This window comes from Leopardus geoffroyi, chromosome D4 (assembly GCF_018350155.1).
Source record: "Leopardus geoffroyi isolate Oge1 chromosome D4, O.geoffroyi_Oge1_pat1.0, whole genome shotgun sequence".
Taxonomy (NCBI): domain Eukaryota; kingdom Metazoa; phylum Chordata; class Mammalia; order Carnivora; family Felidae; genus Leopardus; species Leopardus geoffroyi.
This window is the reverse complement of record NC_059342.1, coordinates 49,207,651-49,225,931: the sequence shown is the minus strand read 5'-3', so window position 1 is coordinate 49,225,931 and position 18,281 is coordinate 49,207,651. Positions and strand designations below refer to the sequence as shown.

Genomic DNA, 18,281 nt, shown 5'->3' with positions numbered 1-18,281 from the left:
CACACTGTGCTACTTTTGGAAATAAATAATTTTTGTAAATGACACATTTAATTGCTGCTGTAAGAAGCTGAGATCCATTCCTTCCCAATGTAATCTGGTAATCCTCAACAATAGAACAGGTAACACCTTAGTGATCTTAGTTTTCTACGTCTGCTGATTTTCAAAGTCAAACGGTTCATAGTCAAGCTGGAATTGTAGAACAGAATGATAAATAAGTCAGATTCAGGCATTTAAACTCCAGCAATAACACTTAACAGCTTGGAAAAATTAATCCTTACCCTAATCCCTACTTTATTTTTTAAAGGATTAAGTAAAATATTATATAAGTTTAATAAATCTGATTTTAAAATTAGGGGGCCTGAGTGGTTTAGTCAGTTAAGTGTCTGACTCTTGGTTTCAGCTCAGGTCACGACCTCACAGTTAAGGAGTTTGAGTCCTACTTTGGGCTCTGTACAGACAGCTGCATAGCCTGCTTGGGAATCTCTCTCTCTGCCCCTCCCGTATTCTCACTTATCTCTCTCTCTCTCTCTCTCTCTCAAAATAAATAAAGCAAACATTAAAAAATAAAATTAGCTTAATTTGTTAAGCAATCTTAAAGTCGTCTTTGTATTTTGGCAATCCACAGTTGGCAAAGCAGGAAGATGACAATGATATAGGAGAACTCATTTGTTTTTAATTAAAAAAAATATCTTTATTTATTTTTAAGGGAGAGACAGTGTGTGAGCAGGGGAGGAGCAGAGAGAGAGGGAGACACAGAATCCGAAGCAGGCTCCAGGCTTTGAGCTGTCAGCACAGAGCCCGATGTGAGGCTGGGACTCACAAACAGTGAGATCATGAACTGAGCTGAAGTCAGACGCCCAACAAACTGAGCCACCCAGGCACCCCTAGGAGAACCCATTTTAAGTTGACTTCATAAAGTTTTAGACAGCACCACTTTGAGAGGAAAATAAAGTGCTCAGATTCTGCAGACTTTGAAAAGTATTTTTTTGTTTAATATATATGACTAATATGCTGCTGTTTATGTACCAGTATTCATCAATAGAAATTGGGTCACACAGTGCCCACTTACGCAGCACATCTACTAAAATTGGAATGATACAGATTCGATTAGCATGGCCCCTGTATAAGCATGACACACAAATGTGTGAAGCATTCCATATTTAAAAAAAATGGACTATACAATTTGACTTAGCTTTCATTTAATTAACCAGATCATTAGTCAGTTTGCCTTTATTGATGTTTATCCAAAGAGAGAGAGAGAAGAGATATATCATGGATAAGACTCTGAAATCTCTTTCTTGGTCATCTATGAACATGAACGTGTTAAAGTGTTAGCAAATAATGGCAAACTTTTAATGAGTCATTACTATTTATTTGACATACACAGTTTTCAGCGCTTTACACATGTTATTTAATTGTCCCAACAAGTCTACAAGGAGAGTACTATTGCCCATATTTTTACATAAGAAAAAGAGATATTAATGCCTCACCCAAAGTTATGTAGGTAGTAGGTGACATGGTCAGGAATCATAATGACACAATGTTTCATATGGGGTCTAGCAATTAATCACCAAGCTTTTACACATACCATCTCAGTGTATCATAACAGGTCAATTTTACTATAGGATATATTTTGAAGTTATTATGGGATACTATATGTAATATTGTTTATGATTTCTCTTTTCAAAAAAGTAAGATGTTTGAAATTATTACACTAAAATATTTACAAAATTTTTAATGCTTTTCTAAAATATATATTTGCTTGAATTGTATTAATATTTCTGCTCACTAAAAGAAAAAAATGAACTTTTCAGTGACTCATCATCTCTGTTTCAGTTAGGTTCCTGTCTAAGAAAAAATAAATAGAATGAGCAGAGGAGAACTGTTTTCATTTCTGCAATTGCTATCAATTCTAAATATGTTTGAAATGTCACTGCACACTGCTTACCAAGCTGTTGGTACCAAGTGAAGTCAGAATTATTAATGGGAGACCTTTGCCAACAAATGCAAGGGATAGTGAACAATACCCTTCTGTAAGTACAAATGAATGTGCTTTTGCTGGTATCTCATATGAAATGACAAAAGTCCTACAATGCTGGTAGGAAAGACACAAATAATGAAGACAGTGGAAAATAATGTACTGTTCAATTATTTTCTATCTGAAGGATAGAATTCTGGGAAAGGAGAGAAAAGATGGAAATTAAGATGGGGGTGAGAAAATCAAGAGAAAGGACAATTAGACATTAAAAGAGAAAGTGTGGGAAAAATACAAAGGAATAGAAATGAACTCAAGGAAAAGAATTGAGAAAGTAAGGAAAACTAAATATAGGAAAGAGTATAAAGATTTCCATATTCTTAGCTTTTTGCATCACCATATTTGAACAAACATTCCCAGCATCATTTTGTAGTTTTCTTTTCTACACTCTATAATGTTTGCCATTAGGATTTCACCAGAAAGTATTTTCAGGTCTTTTTGTTATTATTAAAAACTATTTTATTTAATTTTTCATCATGATAAGTGTACATTTTAATCCCCATCACCTTTTCACCCATCCCTCCACCCACCTCCCATCTGCTAACCCTTGGTTTGATCTATATAGTTAAAAGTCTGTTTCTTGTTAGTCTCTCTCTGTTTTTTTTTTTTTTTTCCTTTTTTCCTTTGCTCATCTGTTTTGTTTCTTAAATTCCAAATATAAGTAAGATACATCATATGGAATTTGTTCTTCTCTGACTGGCTTATTTTGCCTAGCATTATGCTCTCTAGCTTTATCCATGTTGTTGCATATGGTAGGATTTAATTCTTTTTTATGGCTGCATAATATTCCATTGTTTATATGTATCATATCTTCTTTATCCATTCATCTATCAATGGATACTTGGGATGCTTCCTTAGTTTGGCTATTGTAAATAATACTGCAGTAAACATAAGGGTGCATGTGTCTTCCGGAATTAGCGTTTTGTACTTCTTGAGTAAATACCCAGTAGTTTAATGAATGGATTGTAGGTTAGTTCTATTTTTAACTTTCTGAGGAATCTCCATACTGTTTTCTACAGTGGCTGCACCAGTTTGTATTTCCAGCGACAGTGCAAGAGGGTTCCACTATGTCCATCCCCTTGCCAACTCTTATTTCTTGTGACTTTCATTTTAGGTAGTCTGACATTATAGTTTTGATTTGCATTTTCTCTATGATGGGTGGTGTTGAGCATCTTTTCATGTGTCTGTTGGCCATCTGTATGTCTTCTTGGGAGAAATGTCTGTTCATGTCTTCTGTCCATTTTTTAATTGGATTTTTTTTTTTGTTTTTTTGGTTGTTGAGATGTATCAGTTCTTTACATATTTCGGATACTAACACTTTATTGGATATGTCATTTACAAATATCTTCCGCCATTCAAAAAGTTGCCTTTTAGTCTTAATGTTTCTTTCACTGTGCAAAAGCTTTGTATTTTGATGTAGTCCGATAGTTTATGTTTGCTTTTATTTCCCTTGCCTTGGGAGACATATCTAGAAAAATGTTATGGCTGATATCAGAGAGATTACCGCCTGTGCTCCCTTTAAGGATTTTTATGGTTTCAGGTCTCACGTTTAGGTCTTTAGTCCTTTTTGAATTTATTTTTGTGTATGGTAAAAGAAAGTGGTCTGTTTTCATTATTTTTCATCTAGCTGTCCAGTTTTCCCAACACCATTTATTAAAGAGACTGTCTTATTTCCACGGCATACCCTTTCCTGCTTTGTCAAAAATTAATTAGCCACATAATTGTGGGTTTATTTCTGGGTTTTCTATTCTAGTCAATTGATTTCTGAGTCTGTTTTTATGGCAGTATCATACTGCTTTAATTATTATTACTTGGTAATATAACTTAATATCTGGAATTGTGATACCTCCAAATTTGTTTTTCTTTTTCAAGATTGCTTTAGGCATTTTGATGCTTTTTGTGGTTCCATACCAGGTTTAGGATTGTTTGTTCTAATTCTGTGAAAAAAATACTGTTGGTATTTTGATAAGGGTCTCATTCAAATGTACAGATTGCGTTGGGTAGTATAGACATTTTAATGATATTTGTTCCCCCAACCCATGAGCATGGAATGTCTTTCAATTTCTTTCCATCGTTTTGAATTTCTTTCATCAGTATTTTATACTTTTCAGAGTACAGATCTTTCACCATTTTGGTTAAGTTTATTCCTAGATATTTTATTGTTTTTGGTGCAGTTGTAAATGGGATTGTTTTTCTTAATTTTACTTTTTGCTGCTTCATTATTAGTATTTAGGAATGCACCAGATTTCTGTACTTTTTTTTTTTTTTTTTTGGTATTCTGTGACTACTGAATTCATTTACCACTTCTAATAGCTTTTTGATGGGGTTTTGGTTTTCTATATACAGTATCATGTCATCTGCAAATGGTGAGAGTTTTACTTCTTCCTTACCACTTTAGATGCCTTTTATTTCCATATGTTGCTTAATTGCTGTGGCTAGGGCTTCCAATACTATGTTGGATAAAATTGTTGAAAGTGGACTTCCTTGTCTGGTTCCTGACCTTAGGGGGAAAGCTCTCAGTTTTTCCCCACTGGATATGATATTAACTGTGGGTTTTTCATATATGGCCTATGTTATGTTGAGGTCTGTTCCCTCTAGGTATATTTTGCAGAGGGTTTTTATCTCAATGGAGTTATACTTTATCAAATGCTTTTTTTGCATCTATTGAAATGATCATATGATTTTGCTAATATTTTGTTGAGGATATTTTAATCTATATTTAATCTATATAATCTAGATTCTTAGCCTATAGTACTCTTTTTTGTTGAGTTTTTATCAGGTTTTGGTATCAGAGTGATGTTGGTCTCACAGAATGAATTTGGAATTTTTCCTTTCTCTTCTATTTTTTGGAATAATTTGAGAAAAATAAGTACTAAATTATCTTTTAAATATTCGGTAGAATTTGCCTGTGATGCCATTGGGTCTGGACTTCTGTTTTTTTTGGAAGTTTTTTTGATTAGTGATTCAGTTTCATTGCTAGTAATTGGTCTGTTTGAGTTTTCTATTTCTTCCTGCTTTAGTTTTAGTAGGTTATATGTTTCTAGGAATTTCTAGAAATCTCTTTTAAATTTTCTAATTTTTTGGCACATAGGTTTTCATAATATTCTGTTACAATTGTTTTTATTTCTGTGGTGTTGGTTGTTATTTCTCTTCTTTCATTTGTGATTTTGTTTATTTGGGACCTCTCCCTCTCTCTTTTTTCTGATGAGTCTGGCTAGAGGTTTATCAGTTCATCTTTTGGAGAACAAGCTTCTGATGTCATTGATCTGTTCTTTTTATTTCTTTTTATTTTTTAGTTTCTATATAATTTATTTCTGCTCTAATCTTATTGTTTCCTTTCTTTTGCTGTGTTTGGGTTTTGTTTATTCTTTTTCTAGCCACTTTAGGTGTAAGGTTAGGTTGTTTATTTGAAATTTTTCTTGCTTCTTAAGGTAGGCCTGTGTTACTATAAACTTCCCTCTTAGAACCACTTTTGGTGCATATGAAAGATTTTAGAACCTTGTATTTTCATTTCATTCGTTTCCATATAATTCTTGAATTTTTCTTTGATTTCTTGGTTGACCAAAGAAATTATTGTTTAGTAGACCTCCATGATTTGTGCTCATTCCATATTTTTTCTTGTGGTTGATTTGTAGTGTCATAGTATTATGGTCAGAAAGGATACATGGTATGACTTCAAAGTTGAGACTTGTTTTGTGCCCTAATATGTGATATAATCTGGAAAATGTTCCATGTGTACTTGAAAAGAAAGTGTATTCTGCTCTTTTAGGATGAAATGTTCTGAAGATGTCTGTTAAATCCATCTGGCTTACTGTGTCATTCAAGGCCACTGTTTCCTTGTTGATTTTCTGTTTGGATGATGTCTCTGTTCATGGAAGTGGATTGTTAAAGTCCCTATTATTATTTTGTTACTATCAGTTATTTCCTGTATGTTTGTTAATAGCATGTTAATACATGCTATATGTATTTGGGTGCTTTCGTATTGGGTGCATAAACATTAACAATTGTTACAACCTCTTGTTCTATTGTCCCCATTATGATTGTGTAGTGTCTTTGTCCCTTGTTATAGTCTTTGTTTTAAAGTCTGTTTTGTCTGACATAAATATTGCCACCCTGACTCTGTTTGATATCAATTTGCATGACAAATATTTTTCCATCCTCTCACTTTCAATCTGTAGGTGTCTTTAGGTCTGAAATGAGTCTGTTGTAGGAAGCATATAGATGAGTCTTGCTTTTTTTATCCACCCTGTCACCCTATATCTTTTTATTACAACATTTAGTCCTTTTACATCCAAAATAATTTTTGACAGATATGTCTTTTTGCCATTTTGTTATTTCTTTTGTTATTATTTCTATAGATTTCCTCTGATCCTTTCTTGGTCTCTTTCATGGTTTTCTGGTTTTCTTTAGTGATATACTTGGATTCATTTCTCTTTATTCTTTGAATATTTATTACTGGTATTTGATTTGTGGTTGCCATTAGGTTTATATATAACGTCTTCTGCATACAGCAATCTATATAAAGTTGATGGTTAAGTTTGAACCTATTCTTTACTCTTCTCCCTGCCAGCTTTTAAGTATATGGTGTCATATTTTACATCCTTTATTTTGTGACTCCCTTGACTTGTTTTACAGAAATACTTATTTTTACTGATTTTATGTTTTTCTCTTTACCTTCATATTCTCACTCATGGTGTTCCCTTTCCACTCAAAGAGTCCCCTTTAATATTTCTCGTAGGGTTGGTTTAGTGGTCTCAGATGCCTTTAGTTTGTTTGTCTGGGCAACTCTTTCTCCTTCCATTCTGAATGCTAGCCTTGCTGGATAGAGTATTCTTGGCTGTAGATTTTTCCTTTTTAGCACTTCAAATGTATCATACCACTCTCTTCTGGCTTGCTGAGCTTATGCTGAAAAATCTGCTGATCACTTCATGGGGTTTCCCCTTGTAAGTAACTATCTTCTTTTCTCTTGCTGCTTTAATTTTTTTTTTTCTATATCACTACATTTTGCCATTTTATTTACTATGTGTCTTGGTCTGGACCTCCCTGGATTGAATTTGGGAGAGGATTTCTGTGTCTCCTAAATCTGGATATCTGTTTTTTTCCGTAGCTTGGGGAGTTTTTAGCTATTATTTCTTCAAGTAAATTTTCTGCCCCTTTCTCTTTGATATCCCTATAATGTGAATGTTATTACACTCGTTGGAGTCACTGAGTTCCCTGAGACTATTTTTAATTTGCATTTTTTCTTTCCTCTCCTTTGCTCAGCTTGGTTACTTTCCATTACTCTGTCTTCCAGGTCATTAATTAGTTCTGTTTCATCTAGCTTGCTATTTATTCTATCAACCGAATTTTTAATTTCATTAATTGGATTGATTCTTTTTTATTCCTGTGTTAAGGGCCTTACTGATGTCCTCTACTCTTTTTTCAAGTTGGGTGAGTATCTTTATGATCATTCCTTTAAATTGTCTATCAGGCATATTATATCTGTTTTGCTTAGGTGTCTTGCTGTGGTTTGGTCCTGTTCTTTCAAATTTTTCTGTCTCCTCATTTAGTCTAACTCTCTGTGTCTGTGTCTGTTGGGAAAGTCGGCTCAAGAAGAAGCCTCAAGAAGAAGAGGCCCTGTAGTGCCCTGCAGTGCAGTGTTTCCTGTTCCCCAGGGCCTGGCACTTCGGGGGGGTATTTCCAAGGTATGTTTCATTTGCTCTTCTGTTAGTCTTGGCCTCTGTTTCCTTCAGTCTAGTTGTCTGCAGAGGCTCTCTTGCCTATTCTGGGCAGTGTTTGGTCCCAAACGGGGGTGGGGCACATTTTAACAAGGTGTGCGGTAGTCTGCTTGTGAAATGAGACCTGCTCCCATTGCCAGAACTGAGGTCCTGCAAAATGCAATAGGTTGGGAGATGTGGTATTGGAAATGTTTACACTGATTTTCTGGTGGAGGGGGGCCACAGTGCAGAGACTATGCACATGTAACTGGGAAGGGCTGATGCACAGAAGCACTCGGGGAGCAAGCTTGGTGCATGTAAGTTAGGTAAGCAGAGTTGGTACAGTGCTATTTTCAGCATTTGTCCACTGTTTATGCTGAGAGTAGGGTAGGCAAATGGTGTCTGCCAACTCTTTTGTTTCTGGGTGGGTCTCCCTGTGATCTCTGTCTCTCCATGCCATGCTCTGAGATGAGCAAATAAGTCTCTCAATCATCTGATTTGGCTTGTTTCAAACTGCTGGTTTTAAGCTGTATCTGCAGGGGCTGTTTGTCGTGCTTGCTCTTTAAAGGCAGGACTCAAGTTCCTCATTGTCTCTGGGTTCTCCAAAGTTGAGCCTGCCCATTTTTAATATTCCAGGCTTTAAGTCCTACTGGTTTTAAGTATTCACAAACTTTGATCCCGCTTGCTTTTAAAGGCAAATGTTATGGGGATTTGTCCTCCCCATTCATGGGCTCCCTGGTGGGAAAATCTATTTTTCTCCCTTCTGCATGCTATCAGCTCCCTCCCTACCATGACGGATACCCATGGTCCCTTTCACTCCCAGACCACGTCTTCACCCTTCCTACCTTCTTTGATGTGGCCTCTTCTCTGCCTTTAGTTGTGTAGTGTGTTTTGCCAGTCTTCTTATCACTTGATGGGTTCTTTACACTGATGTGAGTGTTTTCTAGTTGTATCCATGGGACAAGGTGAGATAAGAGTCCTCCTATTCTGCCATCTTCCCAGCTGACCCTGATCTATCCCCTTCAGATCTTTTATAAAGGATCTTGTTTTGGTTATCAAAATCATAGATGACTGATTTGAAAAAGTGTTAATCACTTAAAGCTCATGAGAAGACATCTTTATGATCGATGATTGTTCAGAACTCAGAAAGAGGGGCACCTCGGTGGCTCAGTCGGTTAAGTGTTCAGCTTCAGCTCAGGTCATGAGCTCACGGTTCGTGAATTCGAGCGTGGCATCAGGCGCCATGCTGACAGCTCAGAGCCTGGAGTCTGGTTCAGATTCTGTGTCTCACCCTCTCTCTCTGTGCCTCGCCTGCTAGAGCTCTGTCTCTCTCTCTCTGTCAAAAATAAATAAACATAAAAAATTTTAAAAAAAACCCAGAAAGAAATGTTTTTTTTCCCCAAAGTTAACTCTATACCAAAGCAAAAACACAAATAGCAAAAATAGAACTAGTAAGCAAAGCACTGATTTAAAAACAAAATGTAAAAATCTAGAATTTTCAAGCTATTCACTTCTTTGTTACCAAGAAAATCCTCTATATATCAACTTAATCTCTGAAAGAATTTCCCTTTTACCTTATTGCTACTAACAGTGTAGCTCCATCAAGAATGCTGGACTGTCTTGTAGCTTTATTACACAAATGTATGTTTTTACTATGTTTATTTTATTATGTGGACATTTCATTCCCTGAGGCCTAAAAAATCTAATGATTCTAATTTCTCTATAGTGCCTGTCATCTTCTTTATGTTCTCCCAGCACTTCTCACCCAGACTGAATTTACTGACCATCACTAAAACTATTTCATTATACACACATGTCACTCCTTTGCCTCCCTCTCACTTTACTAACTTCAAATGAATGCTTGGTACTTTCAGGGTTCTTATTTCAGGTTTCCTTAGTTCATTCATTATCTGTCTTATGAGACAATACCAAATGTCTGTTCTAGCTCAAATGTACACATATTTTTTAGCCATTTTACTTTCCAATTCACTGAGAAAATTGAAAGTTACAAGAGAAATCCTACAAGCCCATCCCTCAAATCCTCCACATGTATCTCTCCATTTTTCTTCCTATAGATGAACTCCCCATGTCCCTATATGAGGCCTTTTCATTGATTTGTAGACTGAGTCATCCTTTCCTGCCTCCTCAAGGACACCACTGTAAGCCAGTCTCCACCTCTCTCTGAGACATCATCAAATGTCCCCTTTCTATTTTCTCATCATGCTACTATTCCCCTAAATAGCATGCTATTAAATGAAAAATGAAAAAAAAAAACTTTCTTACCCCCAGTACCTGCAGTTATCACCCCATTCTTCTTTTCCTCCTTGTAGAAAAATTTCTCAAAACAGTTACTTACACTTACTGATTCCCTTTCTCCTCTCCTGTTCGCTCTGGAATCCTCACTCCTTTCCTGGAAAACTGCTACTGACCTAGTTACCATATTGTAAATCCAGTGTTCAAGTTTTGATTCTCAAATTACTTTTCTGTATCCACATAGGACACAGCTAACAATTCCCTTCTCCTTAAAATACTCTCTTCACCTGACTTCTTTAATATCATATTCTGTCCTCCTGATTTTTTTCTTTATATTCTGTACATTTTTAATGTCTTTAAAGGAGACTTATCCTCATCTTCCTCACCTCTTAAGGTTGGAATTTCCTGGTTCCTATACTCTTTTCTATCAATACTGTGTTGGGGATCTTACTTGGTTTTATGTGTTAAATACCATCTATACATTGATAACAAACTACTTTGTATTTTTCCTGTAGCCCTCACTAGTTTCCAAATTTGCTGCAGTGTCTGAAAGGCATCTAAACATAATGGGCAGTATAAGCCAGAGCCCCTGATTTTCTACTCTCACACAAATCAGTTAGTGGTAATTTCATACTTTTAATAGCTCAAGTCAAAATATCCTGAAGTGAGTCACCCAGGGGTTCTGTTTGTTGCTTAATTTTTTTTTTGTTTGTTTGTATGATTTATCCCTTGGCCTTTTGTTACCTCTCACTTCCTCTCTCACTACTTCCTATCCTACCTACTATTTTTCAGCCATATGGATATTCAAATATTAGGCAGACTTCTGTCTCAACAATTTTGCTTTTGTTTATACCGTCTTCCTGAGATGCTATTCTCATAGATTGAGGAATCTATCCACAAGGAGAGCTTTCTCACCTTCTTTATGTTTTTGCTTAAATGTCATCTTCTTGAGAGTTCTTCTCTTGACCATCCTATTTAAATTTTACACCATGGGGCCTTTGGTCTCCCTTCCCTGCTTTATGTTCTCAATAGCACTTTGTACCTTCTAACTTACTATATTGATTTGTCAGCTTTTGCATTGTCTTTTTTTACGGAAGCTCCATGAAGTCAGGGATTTCTATTTTATTTACTAATGTATTCCCTATACCTCAAAAAGTACTTCATATAGAGTATTCAACATGTATTTTTAGCAGCTGAGTAAATGAATGAGTGTTTCAATAAATGAATACTCTTAATTGAAAGCTACCTTAGTTTAGAATATAGACTATACTGAGCTTTTATTTTGAATTTGTGTCCCCTGGAACTATCTATGAACCACTGGAGGACAACATTGCTTTTACCTAATTGTGTAATTGCTTGTGGTCTCTGAGGCTTTGGATAATGACATGTTTTAGAGAACTAAAACTTTAGATTAAGAGTCACTCTCTTTAGTATAGATGCTGATTTAGCAGAACTGAAGTAGACTTTGAACTCAATGGCAAAATATGATGGCACTATAAATAGACATTACATATATATATATATATATATATATATAGTCATACATACTCAAGGATATTATTTTAATTCACTTTTATCTATGTTTTGGAGGACCATAAGCACCATTTACTAACGCTCTTTTTATACTTGTTAGAGTGCTTGAAATAGGTTACTATGATATCTGATGGTGACTTTTTTCTCATTTTTGTATTTCTCTTCTCACCATGCTTCAGACTTCTGAAATACACTTGATGCACACTTTTCTGATGTAGACAATTATCAGGTCTTGAGGTTGGGCCAACTGTCTGTATTGTTTACACAAAAATACATTAGTCAGAATACATATTAAAACCCTTTCCCTTACATTTGAAAATATGGGAATCAAAAATACCAGAAAAAAGAAATGGAAGGAAAATTAAGACACAGCTAGATAGCCTGAACACAGCCTCCTGAGTCCGAAGATATATGCTACATACCCAAGAAGTCCAGTCCACATCAAATCGGCTACTATTGCTATGAGGGAAAGAGCCTTTTAGAAGAGTTCCATTATGAAGGAGGGAAGTTAGTTACTTTTGATGCCATTGAGAGTTCAATGTTATGGAGAAAGTGGAGTTGGAAAAAATATTCACTGGACTTCTTGAGATGTCTAAAATTCTGACTGTCACCTAGCCTAATTACTTCTGAGTCCTTGAACATGATCCTGAGCCATTTTGTACTGGGATATATAGTCAAGTTTCATCTAGTTTGCAGTATTTCTGACTCTTATAATGTATACTTATAAAAAACATTTAAAGTTTCAAGTTTTCACTGCTCTTGGCCATTATTTAAAAGCCCATTGTTCATACAAAGTGGCCATTATGTTTGCTTTATGATTAAGCAATCGAGTATACATGTTTTCAGTTTGGGAATCAAGGTTCATCTTGGTTCAGATTCTTGCCTTAAACCCCATTGAACATTCAATTTAATTAATAACTGACAGAGATTTGCATTTCTTCAAACCAAGAGAGATGTAGCAGCTTGGTAAGAAAAGCTGCATGTTAGCTAATGGCTAACTATCAGGGAATATTTTAAAATTTCTATTCTTACACTTTCAGCCAAAAAAAAAATCTGCAAATCCCTGGCCTTGATGAAAATATAATGATGAAATATGGCAGTGGTTTTCAATTATTCCAGGCACATTGTCTGCAAGACTCTGCCAATCTGATCTTGACTTATTCTGTCCTTAAAACAAACAAAAAATAAAAACCAGAAAAATAACTATTTATCCATATAAGAGATGCATGCAAAAATAAAATAAACTATTTCTATTCATAATATTACTGAGTTTTGGGCAAATGCTGCTGAGCTATTGTTACTTTTACAGAGACTGAAAATAGTATACAGAAGGATGAGTGTTGGGAACAAATAAAACGTTTGTGTGAGCTTTATTTCTGAAGAAAAAACACTTTGGAAATATGTACGCTTAATCACACTTGCTTTTTCCTCCTCATAATTCAGAACACATTTATCTTTGTTCATCCACAAAGCAAAATAGTTATTTCTAGCACTTTCTCAGGATCTTGATCTCAAGCTCATGAAAATGCTTGAGCTCTCTGCGCCAACAGAAAGAGCCATTTGACAAATTGAACATTTGAGTTATCACGGTCTTATGTGATCTCCCCACAATGCTGTACACCTCTTATCTGATTCCGATAGCTCAGGGACAACTTAACACATGGCATTTATCTTTATTGTGATTTAATTCTGAGCAGTCAGGATCCTGAGTGCAAGGAGAAACCGCTCGAATTTCAAAATCAGGCTTCTTCTGTAAAGTGTTTGGAAAAATACCCACCATGACGCTTTGACACCCAATCCATTAAAGCCTTGTTTCAGCTCTCCTGACCTCAGCTGTTTTTGTAGTCTTTGCCCTGATTCTTCTCTGAAGTTTTGCCAGCCCTCAGAACAAAGAACCCATCATGATATCAGAGTTCCCTAAACCATGAGCAACAAATGACTGTGGAAATAATCTCACCTGATTTCTCGTAATCCTTTGTGCTCACCACCACAGGCTCTCACCTCAGCTTCTAGTGTTTGCACACCTGAGGTGAAGAAGAGAAAGAATTTTTGTGCATAGTTATTGACAGGCTGAAAGATAGCCTTCATGAGATAAAACCAAACACGAAGAAGAATAAAGGATCCATTTATTTGGAGGTGAAGGTATACTCTAGTGATAAGTGGTAGAAAGTACAAGAGGCTGAAACTCAAGGGATATGGATACTGATAGTGATACCACCATAGGAACGTGGTAACCTTCAATAAACTGCTTTATGGAGGCGGACTAGATAAGCTCTGTGGTAGTAGTCTTTGATATCTTACAGATAAAATAAATGCATGTTTGTAAATAATTATAAACCATATGAAAGTTTAATGATCAAAATAGACCTTATACTTTAAAATACTTAGAGAGAAATGAATTAATATTTTATTCAGATTTGCATTGTAAAGCCATATATTTTAAAGGTGGTAAGTGTGCATAACCCAATTTAACCTTAATAGTGCCTTTAAATTGCTCATTTTCAAAAGTCCAGTGCACATAAATTTATGTAAGTACAAGGCCACCAGATTGTGTTTCAGATTCCTATGGTTAGAGGGGGAAGTGATTTAAAATATTAGAGTCACATTCAGTTTAGCAAAATACTCAAAGGCATTCAAGAAACAAGATCAGAATTACTATCTCCCATTCCGTGATCACTCGGAAGCATATGGACTCAATCTGATACTTTGTAAAGTACAAAAATGGTGATTCATATAGTTCAACTTAGTAAATTGTTCACACTCTATTTTATGGTTGTGTGTAGTTGAATAAACATAAACTAAGTTGCAGATATGATGCAAATTCCTCTGCAATGGTTTTTAACAATTTGATGGCTGCTTCCAGCTTTTAAAATGGCATTTAATGCATTTTCTTGCTATGAAATTATTGCATGAGAGAAAAAAATTCCATTTTAAAAGTGTCTTTACAATATTTATGAAAGATATAAGGCTTTTGAAAAGCAAATGATTTTTAGAAATAGCTTTATTCTGATTATTGTACGAGAGAACTTGGTTGGGAAAGTGAGAGTAGATCTTTCACGTGGTGCACACTGATGAGATGGGATTAAATGTTCTTATGTGCTCCACTGCCAGTCTTGAGATTCTGATTTTAGCATTCTGGAAGAGATGGCAGAGTAGGATTTTTGATGCCTCTAGAGTAGCTGAGAGATACACAAGTGTGCACTTGTATAGAAAAAGCCTAACAACTAAGGTTCAGGCATAGATCTGTTCGTATCTCCTTGTATGACATTGAGCAAATCACTTTAACTATCTGATCTTTATTTTGCCATTTATAAACTAAGGGAGTGGTATTTGGTGATCATGTATTTTCTTTAGCTCTAAGGTTCTTGGGATACATGAGTCTTTGAGATAGATATGAATTTCCTATCGCTAATACTGTGTGGTTAAAGTCTCTTAGGAAAAACTTGTCTACTTTCTTTTCCCTCAATCATTTATTGTTCTGCCAAGAAAGAGGGAGATCAATATTAAGCCCTTCAGAATGAGCTAATTTTAGTCCTCAGAAAGAGCCCCTAAATTAAAACGAAAATATATTTTCCAATTTATTTTATCCTCATGTTCATATATTGATGTTAATAACCACCCAATCTCCCTAAACCAAATAGTGTGGCCATTCAAAACGGTGAAAATTTCTTAAGGGAAGATTTTGAACAGACTGACTCAGAGATTATAAAAGTATACATAGCGTGAGAAATATTTGTGAATCAGTTTCTTTAGAGAGAGTTGTTGCTCTGTGAATCTCCATCTGCCCAATTTCCCATTCTACACAATTCTAGGGGGTGCTAGCTTTAGTTTAGCCTCACTGTATTCTCTGTTTCTGTCTTTCTGATTTCTCCTTTGTCTATGTTGACTAAGGGTCACCTTACTGTGAGTATAGTTATTTCTTGATGGAGTAAGGCTGAGTTTTGGAAAGGAAATATAACCATATATGCTTACTTTTTCTGATACAACACTTCGTTTGAAAATATGAAATTTAGTTGATTCATACACACAGAAACCACCGATCTCTTAGTAACATGTCTTGTTTCTTAAGAGTAAATTCACTTGAGGAAACTATGAAAATCTTTCATAGTGGTGGGATGTAATAAAAATCTGGCTTCCTAAATTCATTATTATGCTTATTTTTATTCTCTGATTTCCATTGGTTGCTCATATTTTGTCCCAATTCAGGGAAGCCTTCAATAACCAGTAGGTTCCCAAAGTGAACTATTCATGTTCTTCTATATTTAGAGGTGTATTCTAATTTTAGTGAGCATGTAAATTATCCCCTGAAAATGATAGTGGATATAATAGTGGATAATAGCAAATAGTTCCAAATCTATCGAAGCATAAGGAGGAAAGACCCAGTGGGAACTATGACATATACATATAATTCCTTTAGAATTAAATGTGTTTGCTCACGTCTAAATAAGAAGTTCGGGTCCAAAAGTCATTAGCTTTAGTTTAGTTGCACTCATAAATTGATATAAACTGCAAAATTTACATTATGTTCTTGAATAAGGCCAAAAGATTTAATATTACCTTGATATTTCCTTAGGCCTATAAAGAGTAAGATATATTAGGGTCAGATTCGGCATTAGGTTAGCATAGCAGAGTTATCTGGTAGGGTCCCTGGCTTTGTATTAAGAATCATAGGAAAGAGGAGACAGAGTGAAAGAAAATGATGATCCAGCTAATATTGACATGTGATATACCTGTGTGTTCATGATTGCAAACATATGCACACACACACACACTTGAGGTATCTATTTTCCAAAGGAAAACAATTGAGAAGCAGCTTCTAGTGTATTCAAGCTATTCGGGTGTTCAGGTCAAATTTTTTTTTTTTTTTTTTAAGTTGCAAGTGAGGAAGAGTTAACCTAAATTATCTTAGGGGAAAAAAAGAAGAATGTATTTTCTCATATAACTGGCAAGTTTGATAATATATTTGCCTTTTGAGGCTCAGCTATATACAGGAACTCAAAAATACCCTTTCTTGGATCTGACTCCCTCTAAACATTGACTTTATTCTGCACATAGGTTCTCTTCAGGCTCTTATCCCCAGATTTATATTCCTCCCTCTTACGAAATCCATGGGGAAAAAAAAAATTGGTCCTAATCTAAAATATCCCATGAAAAAATATATTGGTTTGATTTTTTGGTTTGGTGCTCACTCTTATTTTGCGATAGAAAATAGGCTCCTGAGCTACGGAAAGAGGGTGAAATTCTCCAAAGAAATCAAAAGAGGATGGAAAGCTGTTAGTTACGGGCAAACAAAACTATAGGAAGTAATCTTGGCTATTACGTTTGACCTCAGATTGCTACATATTACTGTTACCCAAACTCTGTTACATGGGTCATCAGCAACGCATGAAATATTAATGTCCTTGGGGAAAAACAGTTTCTATAATCAAATAATTTTGGAAAATGTTTAACATGATATTTAAATTGCTTTTTTTCCAACCTTATTATTTACTAAGCTGCAAAGATGATCAATATCAGATCCTGAAGGAAGAGGGAGACAGATTTCCACATGCAGAATTTACATAGGAAATGTCCAAGAACAAGTTCAATGGCCTTTAACCTCTGACTTAGAGGGTTTAAACCAGTAACAAAAGAGGGAGGATTTATTAATACACAACTTTGACAATAGCTGTTGCTATGTTGAGAGTCTCTACTGATAAAAACTTCCATGCTGCACAATTCTAGCGGCCGTAGTAATTTCTGTGACTGACTCCCTCATTCCCAACCATCGGTCATTCATGTAGATTACATACCATATCACTTCCTGTTGTTAGGCACTATAGTGTCTGTGCCTGCCCTATACTCAGCAGTGGGGAGTGCTGCCTTTTTATATGCAAGTCTGGTGAGAGGACTTTTATAGAACTCTGTGAGAGCTTGAAATGTGCTCCCTGAAGTGTGGTGACTGAAAGTTGGTTCCTGACTCATGTGTGAGAAAATGAAAGTGGCCTGACAGCATAAAGCAGGCTGTACTGGAATTGACTTGTATACTCAGAGTTTATCAGAGCACAGGATGTGTGTTTCCTCTAGAAAGATGTGATCATGTAGGATAAACGGGCAGGGTGGATGGAGTAGTCTTGTGTCCTGGCTGATAGAGCCACCCAGTTAGGCAGAGGGACCCAGTAGGAACAGAATGGATGTAATTATGGGATACCTGGAAACTGTGGAAGAAGTCATAATGACCACCTGGAATTTAGTGGGTCTAATAAACTTTTAGTAAGATTCCCGTTAACAACAACAACAAAATGTTTGTGGGACTAAGAGCTATAACCTTCTGCCAGTCTTAAAGAACATAAGCTGCTGTTTTATTAAGTCCTTTCCTATGCTCTTATCACTCTTTCATTCACCCCTGAATCCCCAGAAAGGCAGAACCTGGGGGAGGGAAGAGAATAGTAAGTAAGTTGAAGAAAATAACTTTCAGTCTAATGCAGCTTTGGGCTGGGGTTGGAAAGAAGATATGTGTAAAATAAAACAGCTTTGATTCATATCTTAGAATAGACAGCCTGATTATATATTGAAACCCTTTTTTTTCTTTTTTTCTTTCTTTTTTTTTTTTTTTTTACTAAAAGTAGCTTTAGGAGTATCTATCCATTACTTAGCAGTAGTTAATAGACAAGAGTCATGGGCCTGCTGAAGTTTTCATTTAAGAACCAGGTAGAGTTAATTTTAGTGAACAAATATTAAATGTACAAACAATAGTATATTTTCACTTTGATTTCATCATGAAT

General features: G+C 35.5%; 1 non-coding gene across 1 annotated transcript; it reads left to right on the top strand.

Moving 5' to 3' along the window:
• The first annotated feature begins 1,057 nt into the window (after nt 1-1,057).
• Nucleotides 1,058-1,164, top strand: LOC123593953. The gene has a single exon (XR_006710627.1). It is a non-coding gene; the product is annotated as a U6 spliceosomal RNA (small nuclear RNA).
• Nucleotides 1,165-18,281: the final 17,117 nt, after the last annotated feature.